This window comes from Oncorhynchus tshawytscha, linkage group LG08 (assembly GCF_018296145.1).
Source record: "Oncorhynchus tshawytscha isolate Ot180627B linkage group LG08, Otsh_v2.0, whole genome shotgun sequence".
In the NCBI taxonomy this organism is placed as follows: Eukaryota; Metazoa; Chordata; class Actinopteri; order Salmoniformes; family Salmonidae; genus Oncorhynchus; species Oncorhynchus tshawytscha.
This window is the reverse complement of record NC_056436.1, coordinates 52329353-52350431: the sequence shown is the minus strand read 5'-3', so window position 1 is coordinate 52350431 and position 21079 is coordinate 52329353. Positions and strand designations below refer to the sequence as shown.

Sequence of the window (21079 nt, the reverse complement as noted above, 5' to 3'; positions counted from 1 at the left end):
AGACAAACACTTTTTTACATTTAAACTGACGCTCTGACGACGTGTTAAATTCAGGCACAGCAGAAAGAACTCTATGGTTATGTTTACGTGTAATTTCGACTGGGTTAGGTTAAGGTACGGGATTGTGGGGGGGATTTGCCCCTATTGGCCAGTTTTGACAGCGTCTCCCAACGTTTGCAGTGATCCCTCTGGTGTGTGTGTGCGTGTAATATGTGGGCGTGCGTGCGTGCATGCATGGTGTGTGTAGGTGAAAACGTGCATATGTGTGTGGAATCAATGATCATGTGTGAGATAAGCTAGCAGAGTTTTTAGTTCTGAGGTACAGAGTGATCTGAAGTCAGGCACAGTTCTGCTGGAACTGATGATGATCAATGTTGAGGCAAAGAGCAGACCGGGATTTCCTTGTGCAGCAGCAGCAGCAGGGAGCAGTGTCTAGACTAGACAATGAACTGGAATACCTTCATTCTGGCAGAGGAACTGTCTGAAGATCGGGTTGCAATATCTTAAAGTAATAATGGGTCTAAATTGTGTCGGTGGCATCAATAAATACAATTGTAGATTTTCTTTTGACTAGTGCTTTAAATATAGTAAAAGTACTTTCAAACCAACCATTTCAGCAAGAGTAAGACGTTGATATTATACTTTAAGAATGCTGTGATATGGGTATTAAGCAGAAACTCGTATATGAAATGACAGCATAACAAATTTGAATACATATGCAGTAGGTGGCCTATGTTGGAATCAAACACACAACTCTTCTCCAACCAACTGAGCCATAAGATTAAGAATACACTCAAATGTATGAATCGAATCAGAATATATTGGATACAGAGTCTGTCATATCCATGGAGTACCAGTCTGCTGACAGAAACATTTATTTTCTACAGGAAAGGGATTTAAACCAGAGCATGCAAATATGTGCCTACTGTGATTGCAATGGGTTAGGAGAATGGGCTTTAGTTTTATATAACTAACCAATGTGGTAGCCTTGCTCCATATGTGCAAATCATCTTCAAGGTTCATTGGATGGGGAAAAGACAACATTTGTAGAGCGATCACGAATGTCAATGCGTTCGAGTCCGTTGAAGAGATGTCATTTTTCTTTTCTCTCGACTATTTTCAGGCTCAGGAGTTGACCTAGATGCGTGTCAAGAAGCTGGCCATCTTTCTCCTTGTCCTCTTTGTTTGGATAGATGGAGGATCCGCCAAAGAAAAAGGGACAAAGAAGGGAATGAAGGGGAAGAAAGTCTACTGTCCTTCGTAAGTGCAGAATTTCACCCCACCTCATGAGATTCCCAGCAGCATTGCCTATATTGGCCAAACTCAAATATACGAGTTACTCAGATCATTTGCAAATGCTTAGTCTTTGAGAATGTAGTCCAAGTAGAGACAAGTTTGGTGCATTAGAAATCAGGGAGTGGACAGCTGGCCTAAAAAAATTAAGAGAGTGAGATTTGTCATCCATATCCCTGCTGTAGCTTCAAAGCCTAATTTGTCATGCAATGTTTGATGTCTTACTCTATTAATTCTTAAAGGGATCAGACATACAAAGATGATTGAATTTGAAGGGAAACATTTAATTTCATTACAATATTCACTACATTCTGTACATTATATATGATGTTCTTGGAATAGGCCCCAGTGTGCTTTTGTGGACCCAGAGATCCAGTTGGTTCCAGTTTAGCTTTGGCCCTCTAGGTTGTCAGTGTACTTCAACACAATGGTGGAGCAGAGAGGATACATTTTGATCAAGGGAACTGCAAACACATGCACACAAATTCCTGCTGAGCACTTTTACTCATCCTTAGTGCCTGATAAGGTTTACAGAATCGTATGTAAAGTGCTTTTCGAGTCGAATTCCTTGGCAGAGTTCAGTTGCCACCCACGTGGAGCAGATTATCCCTCTCCTCTGCCAAGTTCTGCTCCCTCCATCCATCTCTCCTCGGGTCATTGTTCTTTCAGCAAATCAGTCTCAGAAAGCAGAAGACATTCCTTGAACATTGTAGGTGTTCCCTAGAAAATTCTTGAAAGGTCACAACTGATGTTGATCTTCCACAAATACACTAAGAACCTTTGCGATTTGACAGAAATGCAAATGCTTCTCACACTGTTCCAATAATGTCATGCAATGGTTGCTAGGAATGTTATGCAAATGTAATATTCAGCAACATTGGGGATGTTGCCATTTAGTTGCTGACATTAGAGCAACCAATCATTGTTTGCTGGATAGGTCCTATTACCAAAGCTAATTAAATCCCCAATAGGTAGTTCTCAGGTTATGGTTCAATCAAACAGTACTGTTCAATAGAAACGCATACTTCCATCTGTTGTTTATCCAGGAGAATTTGATGTGCTACGTAATGTGGTTTAGAGTTTCCTTTCTTCTTCTTTGTAGACAGCTGACACCTGAGGATCTTGCACGAGTCCCTGAGAATACAACCAGTAACATCTTGAACAGATTACTGATCATCTATGATCCCCGAATCAGGCCCAACTTCAAAGGTTATCCCTCTTTGTCTCCACTCCATGTTGAGGAAGCTACTTTAAAGACAGTTATTGGATTAGACCTTTACAGTAATTCACATTTTGATTCAAATCAATCTATACACACTGTCGAAAAAACCAACCCCCGCTCTCCTCCCCCCAGACTTTTAAGATGTTTTGTGCCCCAATAGAAAACCCACCGTATGATGTTATGGGTCCAGGTTGGTCGTCTTTAGATCATCGCAGGCCCATCCTCATCTCCCAGACTTGAATGTTTGATGTACAGAATGACCCATATGGATTTTTTTTAGGGCTGATACACATTTTTGCGGGTCTTAGAAGGCCGATGGACGATATTTGATCATTAAATTTGTTACTGACAACAGCCAAACAATGAATTTGACTTTGTTTTGACCAATCTAACTACATAACATAATGGTAATACTTTTATAAACTGGGTAAATTTAAGATGGCATAGGCCTTATCACCTTATAGGTGAATGCATATTCAAAAGGAGTGTGTGCATGCATTGAGTTATTGAGCTTGTTTTGACTGATCAGTGGAGTCTATGATGCTACAGATGGCCTTCCATTTGGGACATATTATCCTACTGATCAACAACATTTGCATAGAAGAATCACTCCAGCATGTCACACCTGTTTTGAAGGACATCATATCTGAACTGTTGTTTGTTTGAGACTATAAAATAACATTATTTAATGAAAATGGACCCAACGTAATGTCATGATTTGTGATCACTGATCACAGATGTTTATGAAACTAGTATTTGTAGCAATTTTTCGTGATGGGGATTTTATTTATTTCACTTTTTTTGTACCCCCTATTTCTCCCCAATTTTTGATCTTGTCTTATCGCTGCAACTCCCCAACGGGCTTAGGAGGCAAAGGTCAAGTCATGCATCCTCCGAAACATGACCCGCCAAACCGTGCTCCTTAACATCCGCCCACTTAACCCGGAAGCCAGCCGCACCAATATGAAGGAGGAAAAAAGGTTCAACTGACGACAAGGTCCTCCTGCAGGCGCCCAGCCTGCCACAGGGAGTTGCTAGAGCGCGATGAGCCATTTAATGACCCTCCCATCCAAACCCTGCCGTAACCCTTGACGACGCTGGGCCAGTTGTGCACCGCCCTATGGGACTCCCGTTCACGGCCGGTTATGACACAGCCTGGGATCGAACCTGGGTCTGTAGTGACACCTCTAGCACTGCGATGCAGTGCCTTAGATTGCTGCGTCACTCGGGAGGGCCCTGGGAAACTTTTTCATTTTCAGTCAGTATGCATCTCTAAACAACTCAGCTGCAAGGACGAAATTCTAAACATCTAAGTTGTTGAACTAGCCAACTTGTCACAAAATGGGCGGATTGTAACTTTATCCTACTTCTACAATTGGATAGAGCAAAGCTTTTAAATTAGCTCCCTTTCACATCTCCTCACATCTCTCTTCATTGTTCAAATCACTTGCTGCTGTTTACTGCTACTATGAGAACTAGATCATTGGCGATGCTATTTGCTGCCAAGTCATAAATGTGCATGATATCTAACAAGGAGAGTGACTGTAGAACCTGCATTGTCGTTTCATTTTTTTTTGTCTCAATATCTCAAAAATGCCCATTGTTTGAGAAGTGAGGGTGCACACACATGCACGCTGATCTACAGCTTTCTTGGTCTGTACACATGCAGGAAGATTCTTAGGTAGCTAAACCTATTGCCAACCTTTTTATTTAGGCATTTTAAAACACTTCCTCCTTTCCCTATTACGACAATCATCTAATCCGACAATCAACATTCAATTTACTGATACGATTGCGGCTGGTCAGGTCAGCACACCAGTAAATTGATAACGTTACAACACAAGTCAGATGGCCCGTTGCCGAAAATGGTGCATGTTCAAGATGATAAACAGCAAACGTTAGCTTCTGCTTGCTTCTGCTGCTGATTTGGCCAGCTAGACATTCCTCGGCATTGTACCATGCTCGTGGTTCAGGTGGTGACTAGCGGCTGGCTTAGCAGCAGTTTTGCAATGTAGAGGGACTATTGGCAAAGCCGATGGAGAAGGACAAATAGACTCAAAGGCCAAAATCGTTCTCTAGTTTGATGTGGTTCGTGCCATGTGAACTCTCTCTATGACTGCTTGCTTATTCCTCCCACTTATCCTATATCTGGATTTCATATCAAGGTGAGATGAAAGCTAGATCTTACATTAAAGCCAGCATTTTAATCTCAGAAATTTGAAGCTGTTTCTTTGGCATCCCTTCGCCCAGGTCCATGAAATATCGACCAGTTTTATGTTATATATATTTTATCGTGACACGTTAAGGTTTTCTGAATATCAACTGAGTTGGCTACAGTCACAGCTGTAGGCTGAAATTCTGAAATCTCTGTATACATGATTCCATGGATGGATACGTCTCCTGTCGAATGCCATGGTTGCCCTTAGTTGGAATGCCATGGTTGCCCATCTCCTTAGCTATTATACTCAAATTCCACTGATTTCAAAACTTGGTCCTCCAGAAAGTGGAGAGCAACACTTATGCAGTTTTACTTACACGAAACAAAAAAAAGCAGAGTTAGACAGGATTACCTAGACATACTGACCAGCTCAAATAGACAGAAGCGTGCTATATGGCAGACCAATCCAAACTCATCTTTTGGCATGTCCAGCCCACTCATTGTCTCAGCCAATCATGGCTAGCGGGAAGGCTGCTGACTTTTTCTGAGTCTTAACCACCTGGGTTCATAATTTAACAATTTTATTCGTATTTACAGATGGCATACAAGTTTGTTATTAAGGCACATGAAAGTTCACATGTTCCTGAAGGCATTTCTGCTCTCCTATGAAGCAGTGACCTGCGACATGCGCCTAGTTTCCTGAAATGGGTAACAATTGGAACAAAATAAATATAGTGAACCGGCGATACTCAATGTTTGAATTGATTATTGTGTGATGGCACCGGAGAGGATGGCTGCCATTTTATTGGCTCTTAGCCAACCGTGCAGTTTTTTTAAATTTTTTTCCGCATTGTTTGTAGCTCATTTTATACATAATGTTGCTGCTAACATTTCTTATGACCTGAAAGAGGTTCTGGACATCAGAACAGCGATTACTCACCTCAAATAATTGTTATTTAATGAGTCGGATGGGAAGGATTTACTCTAAACACCTAAACAGGCCCTCATCCCAGTCATTCGCAGGAGAAAGAAACTGAGATTTTGCGGAAGGAGATCGGGGTACCTTGTGAGGATCAGGCGACGAGTGGCTAATCAGCCTTTGCCATCCGTACTGTTAGCCAACGGTCAATCGCTGGAAAATAAATGGGATGATCTAAGAGCACGTATATCCTACCAACAGGACATTAAAAACTGTAATATCTTATGTTTTACTGAGATGTGGCTGAATGAAGACATTAACATACACCTGGAGGGTTATACACTCTATCGGCAGGATAGAACAGCAGCCTCTGGTAAGACACGGGGTGGCGGCCTATGTATATTTGTAAACAACAGCTGGTGCACAATATCTAAGGAAGTCTTGAGGTTTTGGTCACCTGAGGTAGAGTATCTCATGATAAGCTGTAGACCACACTATCAACCTAGAGAGTTTTCATCTGTATTTTTCGTAGCTGTCTACTTACCACCACAGACCGAAGCTGGCGCTAAGACCACACTCAATGAGCTGTATACCATCATAAGCAAACAGAAAAACGCTCATCCAGAGGCGGTGCTCCTAGTGGCCAGGGACTGTAATGCAGGCAAACTTAAATCAGTTTTACCTAATTTCTATCAGCATGTTAAATATGCAACCAGAGGGGAAAAAACTCTAGACCACCTTTACTCCAGACACAGAGACGTGTACAAATCTCTCCCATGCCCTCCATTTGGCAAATCTGACCATAATTATATCCTCCTGATTCCTGCTTACAAGCTCAACTTTAAGCTGGAAGCACCAGTGACTCGGTCCATTAAACAAAGTGGTCAGATGAAGCAGATGCTAAACTACTGTTTTGCTAGCACAGACTGGAATATGTTCTGGGATTCCTCCAATGACATTGAGGAGTACACTACATCAGTCATTTGCTTCATCAATAACTGCATCGAGGATGTCGTCCCCACACTGACTGTACGTACATACCCCCACGATAAACCATGGATTACAGGCAACATTCTCACTGAGCTAAAAGGTAGAGCTGCCGCTTTCAAGGAGTGTGACTCTAACACGGAAGCTTATAAGGAATCCTGCTATGCCCTCCGACGAACTATCAAATAGGCAAAGGGTCAATACAGGACAAAGATCGAATCGTACTACACCGGCTCCGACGCTCGTTGGATGTGGCAGGGCTTCCAAACTATTACACACGACAAAGGGAAGCACAGCTAAGAGCTGCCCAGTGACACGAGCCTACCAGACGAGCTAATTCACTTCTATGCTCGCTTCTGGGCAAGTAACACTGAAACATTCATGAGAACTTCAGCTTTTCCGGTTGTGATCACGCTCTCCACAGCCAATGTGAGTAAGACCTTTATACAGGTCAACATTCACAAGGACGCAGGGACAGACGGATTACCAGGACGTGGTCTCCGAGTATGCGCTGACCAACTGGCAAGTGACTTCACTGCATTTTCAACCTCTCCCTGAGTCTATAATACCAAAATGTTTCAAGCAGACCACCACAGTCCCTGTGCACAAGAACACTAAGGTAAACTTCCTAAATGACTACCGACCCGTAGTACTCACGTCTGTAGCCATGAAGTGCTTAGAAAGGCTGGTCATGGCTCACATCAACAGTATTTATCCCTGAAACCCTAAACCCATCCCAGTTTGCATACTGCACCAACAGATCCACAGATGAAGCAATCTCTATTGCACTCCGTACTGCCCTTTCACACCTGGACAAAAGGAACACCTATGTGAGAATGCTATTCATTGACTATAGCTGAGCTTTCAACACCATAGTGCCCTTTGCTATCTTGGGCTGTTTTGAAATATATAGGTATTACAGACTCGGTCAGTGAGAGGTTGAAAATTCCTATCGGCATTTTGAATGTTGATCTGTTTAAAGGTCTTGCTCACATCGGCTGCAGAGAGCGTGATCCCACAGTCGTCCGGAACAGCTGGCGCTCTCATGCATGCTTCGGTGTTGCTTGCCTCGAAGCCAGCATTAAAGGCATTTAGCTCATCCGGTAAGCTCGCGTCACTGGACAGCTCGTTGCTGGGTTTCCCTTTGTAGTCCGTAATTGTTTTCAAGCCCTGGCACATCAGATGAGCGTCGGAGCCGGTGTAGTAGGATTCAATCTTAGTCCTGTATTAGTGTTTTGCCTGTTTGATAGTTCTCTGAGGGCATAATGGGATTTCTTATAGGCGTCCGGATTACCGTCCCACTTCTTGAAATTGGCAGCTCTAGCCTTTAGCCTGGTGTGGATGTTGCCTGTAATCCATGGCTTCTGTTTGGGATATGTGCGTACGGTCTCTGTGGGGATGATGTCATCGATGCACTTATTGATGAAGCCGGTGACTGAGGTGTTATACTCATCATTGCCATTGGATCAATCCCGGAACATATTCCAGTCCGTGCTAGGAAAACAGTCCTGTAGCGTAGCATCTGCGTCAACTGACCACTTTCGTATTGAACAAGTCACTGGTATTTCCTGCTTTAGTTTATGCTTGTAAGCAGGAATCAGGAGGATAGATTTTTGGACAGATTTGCCAAATGTAGGGCGAGGGAGAGCTTTATATGGGTCTCTGTGTGTGGAGTTAAGGTGATCTATAATGTGTTTCCCCCTCTGGTTACACATGTGACATGCTAGTAGAAATGAGGTAAAACTGATTCAAGTTTGCCTGCATTAAAGTCCCCGGCCATTAGCAGCACCGCTTCTGGATGAGCATTTTTTTGTTTGCTTATGGCCTTACACAGAATGTTGAATGCTGTCTTAGTGACAGCATCAGTTTGTGATGGTAATGGCTATGAATAATATAGATGAGAACTTTCTTGGTTGATAGTGTCATCTACAGCTTATTATGATGTATTCCCAGGCAATCAATACCTCAAGAGTTCTTTAATATTAGGCGTAGATGCACCAGCTGCTATTGACAAATGGACACACACCCCTGCCCTTCGTCTTTCCAGAAGTCGCTGCTCAGTCCTACCGATGCACGGAGAAGCCAGCCAGCTCTATATTATTTGTGTCGTCGTGTAGCCACGTCTCGGTGAAACATAAGATATTACAGTTTTTAATATTCCGTTGGTAGGATAGTGTTAATTGTAGATCATCCAGTTTGTTTTCCAATGATTGCACGTTGACCAATAATACGGAGGGTAGTGGTGGTTAATGTATTCGTCTGCAAATCTTTACAAGGCATCCCGCCCTCCTCCACCTCCCCCCCCCCTTTTCTTGACACGAATGATGGGGATTTGGGCCTCGTCTCGACAAAGCAATATATCCTTTGCGTCGGACTCTGACAGAAAAAATCTTACACCAGTTCGTGTTGAGTAATCACCGTTCTGATAAGAGACGGTAGCAGCAACATTATGTGCAAAATGAGTTAAAAACAATGTGAAAAAAACGAACAAAATAGCACAGTTGGTTAGGAGCCCGTAAAATGGTAGCCATTCCCTCCGGCGCCATTATCGACATAGCAATCGATGCAAAGCAACCACCATAGCCTCTTACCACTCATGGCACCACTGTTTTGAATGACGACCCTCTGGCCGCAGGGTACTGGTGCCTTCGCTGGGAGAAGGCCCGGTTCAACAGGAGCTTCATCCCCACAACCCTTAACAGCTAATCGACTATATTCCAATGTTTATGTTCTGTCTGTTTTATCTGCTGTAGGGAAGTTTAGTATTGTAAATGGCAACACGTGTGGAAATGAATTTCCCTCCTTGCAGGATAGTACAATTTTATCTAATTTAAAACACAGGTTAAACCTGTACAGTTCAGTAGCATTGGGAATGAGAGGTCCTCAGGCTGCCTGTTTTCCATTTCTGCTACTCTAACTTTTCTTTTTTTCAGGCATTCCTGTGGAGGATGAAGTTAACATATTCATAAACAGCTGTGGGTCAATCCAGGAGACCAGTATAGTAAGACTTCTTCACTGTATTAGAAATTCCTCCTAGGCACGGAACTAGGGCTCTATTTTCGGCTGGCATTAAGGTGGCGCTAGTGTCAAACGTAAGTTCGTTTGCAATTTTGTCATGTGGAAACTAGCGCACTGGCATTTTCCAGCCCTTATGTCAGGTTTGGCAATTTACCTGTCTTATATCAGCTCGCTTGTGCTCAGATGGGCAGGGTGGAAATATTTGAGGTGTGTCCTTAAAAACGTGATTCAAAGTGCTAATTTCAGGAAGCGCTGATATGGATATTTAAGACCAACCAAAACCTTGTTATAAATCAAATAAAACCATATTTGTCAAATGCTCTGAATACAACAAGTGTTGACTTTACCGTGAAATGCTTACTTACAAGCCCTTAACCAACAGTGCAGTAACGCAGTTTGTTATAGCATGAATTATGACAGCGGAAACACAGCCTATCCAGCCATGACACATGCTGCCCATATGCAGATGGAACAATTGTAGCCTAATGTGCATTTGGTGCCTGTATACTTGCCTAAAAGCTCATGTTTTTTTTCCAATTTTGTTTTTATTTAAATGATTAAAAACCAAGCATAGCCTCTAAATGAAGGCTGCCCAATGCAATTTGCGAAATAGTCAAGACTGTCAACTGTAGGCCGTCATTGTAAATAAGAATTTGTTCTTAACTGACTTGCCTGGTTAATTAAATAAAAATAAATACAATTAAAATAAAGGGTTTGGCTGCTAAGACGATTTGGAAATAAATATTAATCACCAAAGCTTTATTAAAATATAAAGTTTGTGATGAGCGGACATTCCCTTTTTATCTATGCGTTGTAGGCAGGCCCACATTATTTTAGCTATGCAGGTCCTGCTTTGGATGTGCGTAAAACCCTCCATAGTCTGCGTTGTTTTAATATTATATGCCCGCGGGGAGAAATTGTGGTTCCTTTAAGTAGCCTATTTAAAACAACAAATTGTTGTTTTGTTTAGAATTTGATAAAATTATCTGTTCTCTTTTTAGGCCTTATCAATAATGAATTTAATCTTGCTTATTGACAATGTTTGCCATGTCCATGCTCAGCCAGAATGCAATTACAGTAGGCCTAGCCCCTATATCAGTGTGAATGCTATCGAAGCCATGCAATTACTTAGAACAATGTGGACTGCAAATGGTTTCAAGTTAACCTATTTAGTAAAGATGGGATATGTGTGCATTTTGTTTCTGTAAGCCATTTAACAAACTATAGCCGACTAACATTGGAATTGGAGTTGATTCCAAGGCAATACATAAAAGACCATAAGTACACAACCTGAAGCAATCAAATATTTTGCCATGCAGCACCCTCAGATTGGCCAGTGAGAGGCCAATCCTCGACACACCAACAACTTGTTTATTCATCATGCACTTTCGGTACAACGCCAGCAATAATTGTGATTGTGAAAATAGTACAAATATTTCACACACCACTGAACCTATAGCACTACCGTCTACGCTTAGATTTATCATTGCTTTAGTGTTTTTTTTAACTAGAGCCGCTAGGATCAGTTTACCCTCCCCAAATCCTGACCTTAACCATTAGGCTAAATCACAACCCTAATCTTAGATCAATATTTAGGGCCATCTTTAACCCACTCCAACCACCATGGTCCAATTCCACTTGATCAACATATAATTTCATCAATCGCCAACATAATAGTACATTATTAATCAGCATGGGGCGGCAGGTAGCCTAGAGGTTAGAGCGTTGGACTTGAAACTGAAAGGTTGCAAGATCGAATCCCCGACCTGACAAGGTAAAAATCTGTGGCAGTTAACCCACTGTTCCTAGGCCGTCTTTGAAAATAAGAATTTGTTCTTAACTGACTTGCCTCGTTAAATAAAGGTAAAATACAATAAAAAAAATATGTGAATTGGGAAAAAAAGCCTTCTTCCTACATGTTTGGGAAGATGCAGTGCAATGCATCAGATGATTTAATGTTGGATCGTTATTGGAATAGAGGCTTTCATGGCTCATTTATCTGATGGCTTAATTTTTGAAAGAACTGTGTTTCCAAATGCTAATGAACATATATTAAACTCAAGAACGAGATTTGACCCTGACTCACTTTTAGAGACATTAAAGAGAATGCTGTTTAAACTTCTTAATAACCTACCTACTTTCTTTTCAGTCTTTTGATTCCACATATGGGAGGAGCAGAATAGTTAACAATCTGTTCCTTAGCCACTCTGGGCCTACAGATGTAGGATCTTCATTTGATCACCCTGTTGCAGGAAACTTGTAGTGTATTTGATAGGGCTGGGCGGTATACTATATACCAATATTGATGCACGGACTGGTTTGTTTTTTTACTTTACCATCTATAACGGTATTAAAATGTTTGGTTTGTTAAATGTGATACGCTACATGTAACGTCCATTTTTATAGTTTACTCCGCTACTTGAGTCGTCCGCTCCCTCTCTCTCTCGCTCTATGCCGATTTACACACAGACCTAGCCCCGCCCCCTGTCACTCAAGGAGCGCAGTTGTTGTTACTTGAACTCAAGACCACTTGTGTATACAGTCATTGGTCTTCATGGTCAATGTAGTACATGCAACAAGATGTTGATAACAACAATGCTGTTTCTACTTTGCTTTTTAATATAAATCCACAAGGTTTCTATAATTACACGATTTGTTTGTGTTTCTTACGGTCTTCAAACAGCTAGTTTGTTTTTTCTTAGCAAATTGTGACTAAATCATGTTAGCTGCTAATGCTAATCCTGCCATGGAGCTGAGAGAAATGAAGTTTTACAGCTAATTTCCTGGAATTCTACAAAGTTTTCTGTAGGGTAGAGGCAAATGTTTGCAGTTTTTAATATGATAACTGATGTTCAATGGGCCCCAACCCGGTTGGTAATTTGACCATGCTTATTACAAGTTTAGATAGCTGGGCGCTAAACCAATGTACCAATCACAAAAATAAAAATGTTGACATGGGCTAAATGAGTGACTGATGTGACTAAATTGCACATTGTGTATTGTATTATTCTGACTCTCAACAATAAGTTGAGACCCCTACTGAGTTCTCAAAAACATTCTTTATAAAATACATTTTTGGGGGGTTTGAAATTGGTCTGCAGGCAGCCCAATCCTTGTTCTAAATCAGAGGAATAGGTGTGAAGCATAAATATTTCAGCTATCTGAAGATTATAGGGTCCTCTAGTAAAAACTGAGCAACACTTTGGTTCCTACATTACCCTGTATACATTACCCTGTCACAATAACGCTTCCCTGGATTTTTCATTTGTTTTATATAAAAAAAATATATACAGTTGAAGTCGGAGGTTTACATACACTTAGATTGGAGTCATTAAAACTCATTTTTCAACCACTCCACAAATGTCTTGTTAAAAATCTATAATTTTGGCAAGTCGGAGAGGACATCTACTTTGTGCATGACACAAGTAATTTTTCCAACAACTTAAAGTCAGATCTTTCCAGAACTTCATATGTGTGATTAGGCAACCCTCATGAACTGCAAATCGGTCATTTCTCCCATCAGATTTTCAAGAAACACACACACACACACACAGCAAGGATGGAGTGACACAGTGTGGGGCTTACAGACACACAGAGCCTGCAAAAGTTACCTTCGTTCAAACTATCAAAGAACCGTCAGACCTAGAGCTCTGAAACGTTAGAAACCTGTTCTAGAGCTCAAGTGTGAGTTATGTGGCTCTAGAAGGGTCTCGGACCGAGAAACAACCACTTACATTTGCAATAACTTAAATTTATTTTGACCATTGCGAAAATGACAACATTTAGAAAAGTCCCAGAGTCACAAGACTAGGTGCATTGAAACAGACTCGGCCCGCAGAGACGGACCCTAACATTTCTGTCCGATAGCTCATTCAAGGACGCCGTAGCAATGCCCGGAAAAAGTGGATTTTTCAGCACCAATTAAGGTCGCTGCTTGGGCTCCAAATGACCTATCGAGACGAAACTCGGGATTCAGGGTCGCCTCAGCTAGCCCTACACATAATGTCAACTGGACCCGTAGGTAGAACGTAACTACGTGGTTTATGTTTTTACTATGGTTAAAACAGAAGGCGCTGTGAATTCTGAGCCTGCTCTGAAATATGTGATAGTTGGCTTCTAAACCGAGTTGGACAAAGTGGGTTTGGTGTCAGTTTGTATTAGTTTGGTGTCAGAATCATATTTTATTGACTGATGGACGCTGACTTGCTGGCTGACTTTTGGACATAAATACTTATTTTCCACCATAATTTGCAAATAAATTCATAAAAAATCCTACAATGCGATTTTCTGGATTTTTTTCATATTTTTTTCTGTCATAGTTGAACTGTACCTATGATGAAAATTACAGGCCTCTCTCATCTTTATAAGTGGGAGAACATGCACAATTGGTGGCTGACTAAATACTTTTTTTGCCCCACTGTATCATTTGGCCAGTATTAAGTCCATTTGGACATGGTTCACTGACTTTTGGGTTCGGAAGCCAACTTCCTATAATCATATATGGCAAATGGACATAACATTCTGATTTGGCACTTTCAATACTTATATATTGCATTTGGACGTTTCGTATTGCATTTGGCAATGGTTCACTGACCTTTGTCTTTGACTTTCAGGCTTCCTAAGGGAGGTAAGGGAGGTATTCCCTTACCAATGTCTTTGCACTTCATGGGGAGTGACACTCATAACAAAGCCTTAGATTTTGTATTCTGGAATGTTTTGTCCAATGATCAGTCTTGTGTGTCTACGGTCTCCTGGCGCACTTAATGCTAACAGTGGTTTTTGCCTTTTTTTCTCCAGAGTTAGCGTTTGGCTTTTTGGGAGGGAAAAGAGTGAGAAAGACAGACAGAGACAAAGTCATAAAGAAAGAAGACACAGACAGGTGCTCATCTTTTTCTTTTCTTTCATATTTCCACTTAGCTATATCCAAGCATGGAAAAAGAGAGGATGGAAAGAGAGTGGGGTGAAGAGAGACAGCTGGTTCTCCATTTATCACTCAACGGTGCTTCTGATCTTTTTAAATACTAGTCGGTCATTTACACCTCGGCTGAATGCTCCTCTCTGCTGCACGCCCACCATAGTTAATACATCCATTTTCACTTTGAGGCACAGTTGCCTGGAGAAGATGACTAATTTGATGTTGCAGTGGACAATAAATTCCCACAATGTTTTATAAGGCATCTCCGACTCTAGTTTTCCTCTTTGATTACACTTGGTGGATGTGTTAAATCTTTGCCAAATTCATAGTGGCAGACGTGTGGTTGATACCCGGCCGTGGAGAATACATTTCATCTTTAGAGATATACAAAAATCAGGTGTGAAATTTGGAATGCAACAGATGTTGGTTGAGTTAATGTCAGGGTATAGTTAAAGATAGGCCTGTTAAACATACTATTATGGTAAGTTGTTAAAAGGCCCAGTGCAGTCAAAATTGTTATTTGCCTTTATTTTATGTACTGTATATTTCCACACTATCTGGTTGGAATAATACTGTTAAATGAGGATAATGCCCATTATTGTAAGAGCTTTTTGGAAAAAAAAACACCTGAAAGTTCAGCCTGTTTTGGTGGGATGGAGTTTTAGCCTGCCTTTACTTCACCAGGCTGGCTCTGCCAATGACAGCTAGTTTTCCCCTCCCCTTTCTGACCACTCCCTGACAGGCCGAGCAAAATTCTTGCTTTAGAAAATTGCTTTGAAGTTACAGTATTTTTGGTTTATTTTCGAACATTTTAATTGAAAACAATTACAGTAAGGTACTTCATTTTTACCCGGAAATTATATGTGACTGACCGGCTCGATTCACCATTTTGAAATTGTGTTTTTTACAATGGATAAAAGTAGGGACTCAGAGCTAGAAAATGGTATATCATACATTAAAGTTGAGGAACAATGGGAAAGTAATTCCGCTTTGAAAGTTGATAACTCTTTTGCAGTTTTACTATGTGATATCTTTTATAAAAAGCCTTGTTTGAAAGGATTACCTACACATACTGTCCAGCTCATGTTATAGACGACAGCATGCTACATGGCAGACCAATCTGAACTCATCTCTCGACATGTTCAGCCCATCCATTATCTCAGCCAATCATGGCTAGCGGGAAGGTTCTTGACTTTTTTCGTGTCTAAATTTACTAGGCTCGTAATTTAACAATTTTATTAGTATTTACAGATGGCATATCCTGTTGAGGCTAGGGGGCAGCATTTTCACTTTTGGATGAAAGGCATGCCCAGAGTAAACGGATGGGAATATATGCAAATTATTATTACTGGTGGATAGAAAACACTCTGAAGTTTCTAAAACTGTTTGAATTATGTCTGTGAGCATAACAGAATTCATATGGCAGACAAAAACCTGAGAAGAAATCCAAACAGGAAGTGAGAACTCAATTTAGAAAACAGTGCCATTGGATGTCCACCTTAGATATGGATGAGCATGCACTTCCTAGGGCTTCCACAAGATGTCACCGTCTTTAGATTCTGGTTGTATGATTCTACTATAAAGGTGGGGCTCATAATAGCTCTTTGAGTGGGTGGTCTGGCAGAAAGCCTCTGTCTCATTAAGCGCGGTCACGAGAGAGTGTCCTCCCATTCCTATGCTTTTCTTCAGACAATGAAATTCTCCGGTTGGAACCTTATTGCTGATTAATGTTTAAAACATCCTAAATATGGATTGCATACATAATTTGACTTGTTTCTACTACCTGTAACGGAACTTTTTGAGTTTTTGCCTGGAGGAATTGCTCATGCTTTTTGAGGATTGAATGCTGGGCTGAACAAGCTAACAACAAGTGGCTAAATTATGGGCGTTTTAGAACTTTATGAAACAAATCAGTCATTTATTGTCGAACTGGGATTCCTGGAACTGCCTTCTGATGAAGATATTCAAAGGTAAGTGAATATTTACAGTGTTTTTTGTAGCTTCTGTTGATGCCAAAATGGCGGCTATTTCTTTGGGTTCTGAGCGCCGTTCTCAGATTATTCTTTTTCCGTAAAGTTAAAAAAATAATCTGACACAGCGGTTGCATAGAGGATACATTTATCTTTAATTCTGTGAATAACACTTGCATCTTTTTTCAATGTTTATTGTGAGTATTTCTGCAAAATCACCTGATTTTTTGGGATCAAAACATTACTGCACGTAACGCACCAATGTAAACTGAGATTTTTTTTTTTTATATATATATATATATATATATATATATATATATATATATATATATATGCACATTATCGAACAAAACACACAATACATGTATAACATGATGTCCTATGAGTGTCATCTGATGGAGATAATCAAAGGTTAGTGATTCATTTTATCTATATTTATGCTTTTGTGACTGAAATATCGCTGTGTGTGTTTTTGAATTTGGTGGTCATCTAACAAATACAGTGCCTTGCGAAAGTATTCGGCCCCCTTGAACTTTGCGACCTTTTGCCACATTTCAGGCTTCAAACATAAAGATATAAAACTGTATTTTTTTGTGAAGAATCAACAACAAGTGGGACACAATCATGAAGTGGAACGACATTTATTGGATATTTCAAACTTTTTAACAAAAACTGAAAAAAACTGAAAAATTGGGCGTGCAAAATTATTCAGCCCCTTTACTTTCAGTGCAGCAAACTCTCTCCAGAAGTTCAGTGAGGATCTCTGAATGATCCAATGTTGACCTAAATGACTAATGATGATAAATACAATCCACCTGTGTGTAATCAAGTCTCCGTATAAATGCACCTGCACTGTGATAGTCTCAGAGGTCCGTTAAAAGCGCAGAGAGCATCATGAAGAACAAGGAACACACCAGGCAGGTCCAAGATACTGTTGTGAAGAAGTTTAAAGCCGGATTTGGATACAAAAAGATTTCCCAAGCTTTAAACATCCCAAGGAGCACTGTGCAAGCGATAATATTGAAATGGAAGGAGTATCAGACCACTGCAAATCTACCAAGACCTGGCCGTCCCTCTAAACTTTCAGCTCATACAAGGAGAAGACTGATCAGAGATGCAGCCAAGAGGCCCATGATCACTCTGGATGAACTGCAGAGATCTACAGCTGAGGTGGGAGACTCTGTCCATAGGACAACAATCAGTCGTATATTGCACAAATCTGGCCTTTATGGAAGAGTGGCAAGAAGAAAGCCATTAATTAAAGATATCCATAAAAAGTGTTGTTTAAAGTTTGCCACAAGCCATCTGGGAGACACACCAAACATGTGGAAGAAGGTGCTCTGGTCAGATGAAACCAAAATTGAACTTTTTGGCAACAATGCAAAACGTTATGTTTGGCGTAAAAGCAACACCCTGAACACCATCCCCACTGTCAAACATGGTGGTGGCAGCATCATGGTTTGGGCCTGCTTTTCTTCAGCAGGGACAGGGAAGATGGTTAAAATTGATGTGAAGATGGATGGAGCCAAATACAGGACCATTCTGGAAGAAAACCTAATGGAGTCTGCAAAAGACCTGAGACTGGGACGGAGATTTGTCTTCCAACAAGACAATGATCCAAAACATAAAGCAAAATCTACAATGGAATGGTTAAAAAATAAACACATCCAGGTGTTAGAATGGCCAAGTCAAAGTCCAGACCTGAATCCAATCGAGAATCTGTGGAAAGAACTGAAAACTGCTGTTCACAAATGCTCTCCATCCAACCTCACTGAGCTCGAGCTGTTTTGCAAGGAGGAATGGGAAAAAATGTCAGTCTCTCGATGTGCAAAACTGATAGACACATACCCCAAGCGACTTACAGCTGTAATCGCAGCAAAAGGTGGTGCTACAAAGTATTAACTTAAGGGGGCTGAATAATTTTGCACGCCCAATTTTTCAGTTTTTGATTTGTTAAAAAAGTTTGAAATATCCAATAAATGTCGTTCCACTTCATGATTGTGTCCCACTTGTTGTTGATTCTTCACAAAAAAATACAGTTTTATATCTTTATGTTTGAAGCCTGAAATGTGGCAAAAGGTCGCAAAGTTCAAGGGGGCCGAATACTTTCGCAAGGCACTGTATATGTTGTGTTTTCGCTGTAAAACATTTAAAAAATCGGACACGATGGGTAGATTAACAAGATGTTTATCTTTCATTTGATGTATTGGACTTGTTAATGTGTGAAAGTTAAATATTTCTAAATAATATTTTTTTTCAGCTGAATGGGAGGGGGTGTTCCCTTTAGGGAACTCCTTGTGCCCCCCTAGCCCCAGCATTAAGGCACTTGAAAGTTCACATGTTCCAGGAGGCATTTCTGCCCAAATGTGTTTATTTTTTTATTAAAATATGCTTTATGTTCGAATGGCTCACATATGATATTGAGATAAAAACGGATGCATTGGACCTTTAAGGCCATAATGTATTGCAGGGGTGTCAAACAAACTTTGCCCCAGGCGCCGCATTCGGTCTTCAACGAGGGCCACACTGAAAATTGGTTATACTTTTGTATATATAGTGTATGTGGACACCCCTTCAAATGATTGGATTCGCAATTTCAGCCACAACTATTGCTGACAGGTTTATACAACTGTGCACACAGTCATGCAATCTCCACAGACAAACATAGGCAGTAGATTGGCCTTACTGAAGAGCTCTGTGACTTTCAATGTGCCACCGTCATAGAATACATAATTTCCAACAGGTCAGTTCGTCAAATGTCTGCCCTGCTAGAGCTGCCCCGGTCAACTGTAAGTGCTGTTATTGTGTAGTGGAAATGTCTAGGAGCAACAATGGCTCAGCCATGAAGTGGTAGGCCACACCAGCTCACAGAATGGGATCGGCGAGTGCTGAAACGAGTAGTGTGTAAAAATCGGGGGTCCTAGATTGCAACACACACTACCGAGTTCCAAACTGTCTCGGGAAGCAACGTCAGCACAATAACTGTTTGTCAAGAAATTTGTTTCCAAGGTCGAGCAGCCGTACACAAGCCTAAGATCACAAATATGCTTTGCCAAGCGTCGGCCGGAGGGGTGTAAAGCTCACTGCCATCGGACTTTGTAGCAGTGGAAGCGCGCTCTCTAAAGTGATAAATCACGCTTCACCATCTGGCAGTCCGACAGACTAATCTGGGTTTGGTGGATGCCAGGAGAACGCTACCTGCCCCCAATGCATAGTGCCAACTGTAAGGTTTGGAGGAGTTTTCATGGTTTGGGCTAGGCCTCTTAGTTCCAATGAAGGGAAATCTTAACGCTACATCGTACAATGACATTCTAGATGATTCTGTGCTTCCAACTTTGTGGCAACAGTTTGGAAAAGGCCCTTTCCTGTTTCAGCATGACAATGCTTCCATTCACAAAACGAGGTCCATACGGTGTGGAAGAACTTGACTGGCCTGCACAGAGCCCTGACCTCAACCCCATCAAACACCTTTGGGTTGAATTGGAATGCTGATTGCGATCTAGGCCTAATCGCCCAACATCAGTGCCCGACCTCACGTGGCTGAATGGAAGTAAGTCCCCACAGCAATATTCCAACATCTAGTGGAGTCTGTTATAGCAGCAAAGGAGGGACCAACTTCATATTAATGCCCATGATTTTGGAATGTGACGTTCAGCGAGCAGGTGTTCACATACTTTTGTTCATGTGTATTTCCTCTCTGTCAGTTTTCGATACTCCCTGACTGTCTAGCTCTAATTTAGGTGATTATTAGTGAGCTGGACACAGTCAAACAGTATAAATGTAGGTCCATTATCATGTCTACACAGTTTCAAATTGGTTTTAGTCATTTTAAAGTATATTGAGTGAGCTCCCCCTCAAAAGAAAAAATCAAACCACCCGCTTGCCGCATTGAATACCCTACAGCTGAAGAACTATTGGACATTTTGTTTATGAATTTATACTGTTAATGAAGATGGTTAAAAAAACTGTTAATTAAACTGATTAAAAAATTAACCAGGCACTCATACATAGACACAGCTAGTGTGTTTGGAGATTATTTGACAGGTCATCCGTCTCCATGTTTTGCACTAATAGCCCCTCCCTACACCTGCTCTTCAACAGAATTTGGCATACACCACAACAGAATGTTACATAAAACGTCACTGAGTGAAATGTTCTCGTAAACAATTATGGTCTGAGCTCTTAATTAGGCTTTTGCATCATTCCTTGTTGCTGTATTGATAACCCTTTGAACCATTGCAACACCCCTACCTAAACAGTTCATTTCATGTTACCATTGTATTGATTGCTCTAAATGAAATACAATACAATTTCTCTGCATCTGTAGAACCTAAGAATATCAAGTTGAAGTAACTTGGTCTATGTTTACACAGGCAGCCCAATTCTGATTTTTTTTAATTCTCCCATTAATTGGTCTTTTGACCAATCACATCAGATCTTTTCATATCCGATATTCTTCAGAAGACCAGTTAATAAATAAAATATCAGAATTGGTCTGCCTGTGTAAAGGCAGCCCAATTCTTGTTTGTAATCAATTGGTAGAGTTCGTGGGAAGAAGTCAGCCATGTTGTTAGCAGTCTGAACTACCTGTTAACAC

The 21079-nt window shown here is 40.9% G+C and overlaps 1 pseudogene; it reads left to right on the top strand.

The window, feature by feature from the left end:
- The first annotated feature begins 1128 nt into the window (after nt 1-1128).
- LOC112255706 overlaps nt 1129-21079 on the top strand; it is a 53336-nt pseudogene continuing 33385 nt past the window's right edge.